This window comes from Gekko japonicus, unplaced genomic scaffold (genome assembly GCF_001447785.1).
Source record: "Gekko japonicus isolate JY-2015 unplaced genomic scaffold, Gekko_japonicus_V1.1 scaffold2956, whole genome shotgun sequence".
NCBI classification, from domain to species: Eukaryota; Metazoa; Chordata; class Lepidosauria; order Squamata; family Gekkonidae; genus Gekko; species Gekko japonicus.
This window is the reverse complement of record NW_015164285.1, coordinates 62,447-71,773: the sequence shown is the minus strand read 5'-3', so window position 1 is coordinate 71,773 and position 9,327 is coordinate 62,447.

Sequence of the window (9,327 nt, the reverse complement as noted above, 5' to 3'; positions counted from 1 at the left end):
TTTGGAGGGGGGCAACAGTGGGAGGGCTTCTAGCATCCTGGCCCCACTGATGGACCACCTCATAGCACCTGGTATTTTTGGCCACTGTATGACAGAGTGTTGGACTCGATGGGCCATTGGCCTGATCCAACATCGGCTTCTCTTATGTTCTTATGTTCTGGCTGCTGGTGGGAGCGCATTTGATGAAACTCCCGTTTGTGAAAAGGACTGTGGCGGATCGTACCCATTGTGTTCAGTGCTCCCTCTAAATCTTGTGGAGTCTTGTGAGCAAAAATTCTACTTTGTGAACTATTGGCATGAAAGCTGTGAGTGAGCAATTTGGCTACTGCATCAATCAGTTTGCTCTGGAGCCATCCATCCTGTAAAGGTAAAGGTTCCCTTGCTCGAAAGCCAGTCGAATCCGACTCTAGGGTTGCGGTGCTCATCTCCGTTTCAAAGCCAAAGAGCCAGCGCTGTCCGAAGACATTTCCGTGGTCATGTGGCCGGCATGACTAAACACCAAGGCACACGGAACGCTGTTACCTTCCCAATGAAGTGGTACCTATTTATCTACTTGCAATTTCTTGCTTTTGAACTGCTAGGTTGGCAGGAGCTGGAACTAGAGACGGGAGCTCACTCTGTCATGTGGCAACCCAGGTCTCGAACTGCTGAACTACTGACCTTCCACAGCCTGCAGTTCAGCGTCTTAACCACTTGAGCCACCGCAGCTCCTCATCCATCCTGAGCTAAGACAAAAATGTGTGAGCCCAAGGCTAGAAAACCGTGAGCTGGCTCACACTAGCTCAGCTTAAAGGGAACACACTGGTTGTGTTTTGGATGCATGCCACAATCCTGCAACCATTCACTTGACAGCAAGACGTCTTTTTCGCCATTTATGTCCCAATGGGAACTCAAAGCTGTTACCCAAAGAGGCAGTCTCCACTTACGTTGGGGGAATTAACGAAAGGAGACAGAGAGAGAGGTGGATAACGGGGATCTCCACCTACATAGACCAGGATTGTCCCTAAGAGAACTCTCGGAAATAACCAGGCAGTTGTTCAACTGGTAGGTTTTAAAGAACAGGAAGAAACAGAAATGCAAACAACAAACGCATACAAGAGCTTTTCATTTACCAACCCCGTGATCTCTCTGGCTATTGTAACCCACCTGGAGACTGGCAAGCTTACTGATGCATCAGCATCCCTGATAACAAAGATCTAGAGAGGCGGTCCTTAAAGCAGAGTGCAGACAGTAAGCCAGTTGTTCCTTCAGTGAAGGAGGGAGAGGTGGCAGAGGGAACATCACCAGTCTTGTGTAGTGGTTAGGAGCACGGAGTATAATCTGGGAGAACCGGGCTTCCCCCCTGCCCCCAGCAGCTCTCAATCAGGCCACGAGGAGCAAGAAGCAGCCAGGTAAGTTGCAGAGCTCCCCCCCCCCAGCCAACCTTCAGGTACAAGCTCTCCCTCCTCTGTGACGCCAAATCTACGCGTCCCCCCCCCAATAGCTAGCAATCCAAAACAGTCCAGTGGAGCCTGACGGGTGGGTGTTGCCTTCTGACACACTTCCGGTGATATCAGGGGGTGTGGCACATGCAAATATGTTATGCTAATAAGTTATGCTAATGAGCTTTTTTTCTACAAAATGACCCCTGGGTCAGTCACAAGTTCTCTCAGAGCTGTTCTCTCATAAGAAGTCCTCAAGAGAGCTCTCTCAGGCCCACCTACATCACAAGGTGTCTGTTGTGGGGAGGGGGAGGGGAAGGGATTGTAAGCCGCTCTGAGACTCTTTTGAGTAGTGAAGGGCAGGGTATAAATCCAATCTTCTCGTCCTCCTCCTCCTCTTCCTCCTCCTCCTCCTTCTTTCAGCTCAGGCTATCCTTGAGTGAATTTGGGCTCGAGCGACCTTTGCATAGACACTTCTAATCCCCTGACGTTGCACGGTAGCACCATTCGTTCTTTTTCCGGGACCACCATTATGTGTCTTTCGTTGATAGTCGACAGAACCTTACATTCTCCCCCCCCCCTCCCTAATTCTTTATATCGTTATTTTACATTTACTATGTGTCTGGCACTGGCGGGGAGACGATGTCCGCAGACGTTCAGACCAGATGAGTTCTTGGCGAGGAGAGGAAAAAATGAGAGGAGATATTCTTGGCAGGGAGAAGGGGGGGGGGATTTAAGGGCTCTGTACAGTTTGCCAATTAGAAAGAGAGGGATGGCGGCTTTGATGAAGGGATTTGGGGGGACTGAATGAACTGCGACAACTTCAGTATCAGAAATACCAGCCAGTCTCTCTCTCTCTCTCTCCCTCCCCCCCCCTCATTCTTTTTGGCCATGCATAAACATGCTCAGACTTGGCGCTGCGATAAAGGATTTCAAGCTATATTTGTGATCAAAGGGATTTTTTTTAAAAAAGAAAGCTCTCCAGACCGGGAGGGGGGAGTGCTCATATCTCAAGCCATCTTCTCGTTTCTGAAAACAGGCAAATCGAAATGGTAGGGAATGAAGGGTGATTTGTGTGTGTGCCTGCGGTGGGGTCATTTGGTGATTTTTTGACTGGACTTAAGGGTCTTATAGACAGTCAGACACCATCTCGGGGTGTGTGTGCTCATCTCTGTTTTGAAGCCGAAGAGCCAGCGCTGTCCGAAGACTTCTCCGCGGTCATGTGGCCAGCATGACTAAATGCCTTTAGACTGCAATCTATGCTTCACACGTGAGGCCACTGCCTATTTTCGGAGGGAACCTGGTAAGCCGCAAACTGGGACTCTGATGGCCCTGGTTGTGTGTGAACCTGTGGTTACAGAAGACAGAATCACAGAGTTGGAGGGGCCCTCCAGGGTCATCTAGTCCAACCCCCCGCACAATGTAGGATATTCACAAATACCTCCCCCCCGCAGTGACCCCTGTTCCACGCCCAGAAGATGGCAAAAAACCCTCTCTAGGATCTCTGGCCAAACTTGCCTGGAGAACAATTGCTTCCTAACCCCAAAGTGGTGATCAGTATTTCCCTGCATGTGTAAGAAAGGGCCATGAGAACTAAGCACCAATGCGCCTGCTAAGCTGTGGAATCTTGTGAGCAAAAATGCTACTTTGTGAGCAATTGGCATTAAAGTTGGGAGCGAGCCATTTGCCTACTGCATAAATTAGTTTGCTCTGGAGCCATCCCTTCCTGAGCTGAGACAAAAATGTGTGAGCCAGAGGCTAAAAAACTGTGAGCTGGCTCACACTAACTCAGCTTAGAGGGAACACTGCTAAACACTGAGGCAACCCTCCCTGCCCTCCCTCTCATGATCTGCCCATGTTCACAGAATCAGCATTGCTGTCAGATGGCCATCTAGCCTCTGAAAGTGATTCTGTGAACTTAGGCTGATTTTGTTGTTGAAGTAGCAGGGATGAGAGGATTTCCATTCCAGAATTTATACCTTGTGTTCAGGGGTCACTTCATAGAAAAAGAGGTGCAGGAGCTCATTAGCACAACTCATTTGCATATGCCACGCCCCCTGACATCACCGGAAGTGTGTCAGAAGGCAACACCCACCGCTCAGGTTCCACTGGACTGTTTTGGATTGCTAGCTAGTGGCGGGGGGGGGGGGGGGTGGGGGGTTCTGTCTTACCGGGTTCAAAATGCATTTTCAGATGGGGGGGATTCAGAGTGAAGAAATGGCAGATGACACAAGAGATGAGCATCTCCATACTTACCTGGCTGCTTCTTGCTCTGTCTGAGGGTTGCCGGGAGCAGGGGGTGGGGCTTGTTGCATGTGCCCGCCCCCTGGGCTCTTTACTGCCGGAGCTCCGCTCCTGTGAGCTCCTACAGGAAATGACCCCTGCTTGTGTTAATAATATAATAATAATAATATACTTTATTGTCGTTGTACATAGTACAACGAAATTAAGGTGCAATCATTCGGTGATCTACAAGCATACTCATATACACTCACATAACCATACTCATATACACTCACACAACCATTAGGGTTCACATTGCAACTTAACCACCAATGTCAACAAAACCACCAAATTCCAATTCATACAGCATTTAAAGCAATAATAGCTCTCGAATAAAAACTGTTTTTTAATCTGTTTGTCCTTGTCCAATCAGTTTGCTGCACCTTTCAGTTCTTTCTATTCATGTCCATCTTTTTTGTTCTCTTTTTTCTCATACTGTTGCCTACATCTATCTTGGTAAAACATTACACGAGCTAGTAGAGTTTTACCACATTTTAAAACACCACATTTTAGGAAGGATGTCCAGAAGAGGGCAACCAGGATGGTGGGAGGGTTGGAATCCAAGTCTTATGAGGAAAGGTTGAAAGAGCTGGGTATGTTTAGCCTGGGGAAGAGAAGGCGTAGAGGGGACACGAGTGCAGTCTTCAAATATTTGAAGGGCTGTCATGTAGAAGATGGAGCAGATCTATTCTCTCTTGCTCCAGATTGCAAGACTAGATCTAATGGGTGGGAATTTCAAGGGAGTTGATACCAGCTAAATATCAGGAGAAACTTCCTAACTGTAAGGGTGGTTGAGCAGTGGAACAGTCTGCCTCGGGAGGTGGTGGAGGCTCCTTCGCTGGATGTTTCTAAGCGGAGGCTGGACGACCATCTATCCGGCATGTTGTAGGGCTATCTTTCGGCTCTGCTCCTGCAAAGTGGAGGGGGTTGGACTAGATGACCTACAAGTTCCCTTCCAACTCTTACAGTCTATGATTCTATAATTCAAGTGTGGTATAGTGGTCAGAGCTAGCTCTGTGACCTTGGGCCTGTCACATACTCTCTGCCTAGCCTACCTTTTAGGTTTAGAGGGTAGCCACGTTGATCCGCAAAATAATAATTAATTATCCTATGACATTGTGTGTAGAATACCCAGGAGATCCTAAGTTTGTCTGGCAGTCAGAAGTTCCAGCTCTTTTAGTGTTATGCACCACTAGGTGGCGAGACAGGCTCTGCAGAAGACCAGCTAGGTTTCAGTCCTGTTGCACCGTAGAGACATATGAACATATGAAGCTGCCTTATACTGAATCAAACCATTGGTCCATCAGTGTCAGTATTGTCTGATCAGTCTGGCAGCGGCTCTCCAGCGTCTCAGGCAGAGGTCTTTCCCATCCCCTACTGCCTGGTCCTGTTTAACTGGAGGCACCGGAGATTGAATTGAGGACCTTCTGAATGCCAAGCAGAGGCTCTATCACTGAGCCACAGCTCTTCCGCCAATGAGATTTTCAAGAGTTAGACCTTCGACAGTCAATCCTCCCATTGTCAGATACCCTTCTGATGAAGGGAGCATTGCGCCAGTTTGGTGTAGTGATTAGGAACATGGACTGTAATCTGGGAGAACTGGGTTTGATTCCCCACTCCTCCACATGCAGATGCTGGTGTGACCTTGGGTCCGTCACAAGTTCTCTCAGAGCTGTTCTCTCAGGAGCAGTTCTGGAAAGAGCTCTCTCAGCTCCACCTACCTCACAGGGTGTCTGTTGTGGGGAGAGGAAGGGAAAGGAGATTGTAAGCCACTCTGAGAGCCCTTTTGGGTAGTGAAGGGTGGGGTATAAATCCAATCTCCTTGTCCTCGCCCTCCTCCTCTTCCCCTCCTCCTCCTCATCTTCATCTTCCTCTCCAGAGCTTATTCCTTGACATCCATGTTGGTCTCTAAAGTGCTGCTGGACTTGAAACTTGCTCTTCTACCTTATAGAGTTATTGTGAGGATAAAATAGAGAGTAGAATTATGTTGTAAACTGTTTTCCGTCCTCATCAAGAAGAAAGGCAGGCTATAAATGAAGTCAACAAATAAATGAGCATTTTTTTAAAAAATGACCTTACTGTGACAGTCCGCATGCTTCCATGTGGATAACACTACACATCAAGAAATACGGTACCATTGCCGAATCACATTGCGATTGCTTTCTTGTAGTGTTTTACCAATGTCCACACGAGTCAAGAATGATGTCAGCCCTTTCGGGTGCCCGCTGGGAAGAAAGGCGGGGTTTAAACGGAGGACATGAATCAATCAGTCAATATTAAAACAGTTGCCACCAATGCACCCTCTAAGCTGTAGAGTCTTGTGGGCGAAAATTCTACTTTGTGAGCTGCTGGCATTAAAGTTGTGAGTGAGCGATTTGGCGACTGCATAAATTAGTTTGCTCTGGAGCCATCCTGCCTGAGCTAAGGCAAAAATGTGTGAACCGGAGGCTAAAAAAACCTGAGAGCTAGCTCACACTCAGCTTAGAGGGAACACTGGTTGCCACTGATAGGAAAGTCGGTCGCTGCCAAGGAATTTGGTCCAAGAGGGTGCAATCCCATTTCATTTGTAATTGTGCGCGAAAGCACCCCGTTGTCATGCAAGCCTTTATTCTCTGAGCTGCTAGGTTTCATTTTCTCATCTTCAACCTTGTCTAAGCGTAATTCCCAAACCTCCTCTTGCCCCCTGTCTAATGAAAACCACCCCTTCTAAATTGTGCTGGTTGTTAAACAGACGCGGGAGATCCTCTTTAACCCTCATATTGGATTCCTAATGTGTAATTTTAACAATTAACCTCTTTCTCTTTGCGATGAAAGGGACCATGTGCAAGAAAACTGGCGCGGGGAGCAGAGCTGGGTTGTTGAGTAAAAACAGCTCTTGGGGCAAATTAGTGTCTCCAAAGATAATAGCTTGAGCCTTCCGAATCTTTTCTGTACAAACCCCAACTAAGGGGAAAATCTTTTCATTCGCTCAAGACGGAACGTCATGGCTTCTATACTATTGACAATGTGATACATGTGCACGTTTGGAGAAATCGACAGCCCAGTTCTGAGGGTGCCTGTAAAGAACTGCACCAACAATACCCAGCTTTCAACCTTTTAAATTATTATTATTATTATTATGTGGGGGAGAGATGAAAAGCTGAACAGTGAGGGGGAAATGAAGGTAGGTTGATGATTGGCTGGGAAGGAGATAGGGTTTCCAGCTCCAGATGGAAAATTCCTGGAGATTTGAGGGATGGAGTCTATACAGGGTGAGGTTTGAGGAGGAGTGGGGCTCAGACAGGTACAGTGCCATAGACTCTGCCCTACAAACCAGCTATTCCCTCATGGTGAACCACTATTGCCAATCTCCAGGTGAGGGCTGGAGACCACTCAGAATTACAACTGCTCTCCAGATGGCATTGGTCCATTCCCCTGGAGAAAATGGTGGACTCTGTGTCCTTATACCCTGCTGAGGTTGCCATAGCAAATTGATGCTGAGTGCCCACGGCCTTGGCACTCTCCCAGAGCCTCTTTCTAAAGCTCATTCTATTTATTTCCACAATGGGCCTTATTCATGATGATGATGATGATGATGATGATGATGATGATGATGATGATGATGATGATGATGATGATGATGAAGAAGAAGAAGAAGAAGAAGAAGAATTGTTACAGTCAGATAGTTGACTGGTAGATGGTGTTCTGTAATCTGGAATCTTGCCAACTTCTTGGGAACTGCAGATGTATCTTTGCAGGACTCTTGCTGTTCCAAGCAACACTGTCTTCTGGAGCTGAGCTGGTGTCATTTGCTCAGTGCCCAGACTGCCCAGGTGTTCCTTGAGACTTCTAGTCCCTGCTCTAAGGGTTCCAATGACAACTAGCACCATGGTAACCTTCTTCTTCCAGAGGAACTCTAACTCTATTTGTAGGTCGTGGTATTTTGTCGTCTTCTCCTGTTAGGAACATGAGAGAAGCCAATGCTGGATCAGGCCGATGGCCCATCCAGTCCAACACTCCAGGGTCTCAGGCTGAGGTCTTTTATTTTTATTTTTGGCCCCCCAAAGGGGATTTTTTATTGCATTTTCTATAACTAAACACTACATGAAAAAAGGGAAGGGTCTACAAACTATGGGATAAAGGAAAGAAACCGCTAAAAACCCAAGAGTGGGTGTCATACAAACAGCTTTAAAAATAGTACATGTTTATATAACTAAGTTCTCATGTGAAACCATTGAACATAGTCATAATCTTTCTATAAACTTCAAATCTAGATAAAATCATCGTCTACTATGACTTCTTAAAGAGCCTAAGAAAGCATAGTTTAAACATTTTTAAGAACAAAATGATAACATCTCATTTCTTACCCTTTGTCTTCCTCAATTTATAGCCTTTTGGGGGGGGCACAGCCCCCAAAGTTGAGTCTGATTCCTCGCCAGAAGATGGCTCCGCTCCATCACTGCCACCCTCCTTGGGACTGTCTTTTTCGTCCTCTTCTTCTACATCTGCTGGACAGCTGTGAAGATGCAAGAATTCTCTTGCCTTTTCCACAGTGTCAATTTTCTCTTTTCCATTCACAAACTTAAAGATGACTCCTTCGGGCAAAGTCCAGCTGTAAGCAATTTGTTTCTTTTGTAGAAATAAGACCAAGTCTTTATATTTGCATCTTTTCCTCCTTATTTCAAATGGAATATCGTTTAAGACCTTTATCTCTTTGCCCTTAATTTTCAGGGTAACTCCATCAGCCACTTTGAGAATTTGGTCTCTCACTCTTCTGGAAAATCTCACCATCACTTCTCCTGGCAGATTATTTTTCCTTATAAATTCTGTATACGATCTAAAGACCATATCAATATCGCTTTGCAGGTTCTCTGCTTTTATATCTGCCATTTGCCCCAAAGCTTCACACATTATCTGTATGAGATTATCCCCTTTTTCCTCAGGGATCCCCTGGAATCTTAGGACATAGCTTTCCCTTTCTTTTTTATCCTTTGCAGATCTGAAGTTGTGTCCTGTCTGGGCACAACACTCACTGGACTAGCACTTCCGGCAGGCTTAGCTTTTACTATCTTTTCTTTCTCCTCTTTTTTTGTTGGAGGCGCCATTTTTGAGGAATTGTTTACTTTTCAACAAAAGTTATCACAGTCTTTAAAGTTCTCCAATGCACTTGGTAAGTTCTTAAAAGTCCTTTATTTTGGTCTTTTTCGCTTCTCAAGCCCACCCCCCCACTTAAACAGTAACGTTCGCTTATGTTTATCCTCTTGGAGGAGAGTCCCCTCCCCCCCTTGCTTCCCGTGGGTCGGCTTTTGGCTTTTTTCAATGTTCTTGCTGTAACTTAACTCACAGTTCAATGGCATCATGGTTTCAATTCACTTTAAGTACAAAATTGCTTGATCACCTGGCGCTTGATCCGGTGTGTGCTTCTAGTTCCATCAGGAAACTTTGTAGCAGGACCGTTGTGGCATGAATGCCCCCCCTCATGACTTGGAGCCCATTTCAGGACTTCGTGGGGGATGCAGACGATCGCACCCCTTTCTTGCCATGGGTTCTGACTATCGTCTCCCGGAGGTTCAGGAGAAAGCGACCCCGGCTGAGGTCTTTCCCATTACCTCCTGCTAGATCATTAAGCTGAAGATACCGGGGA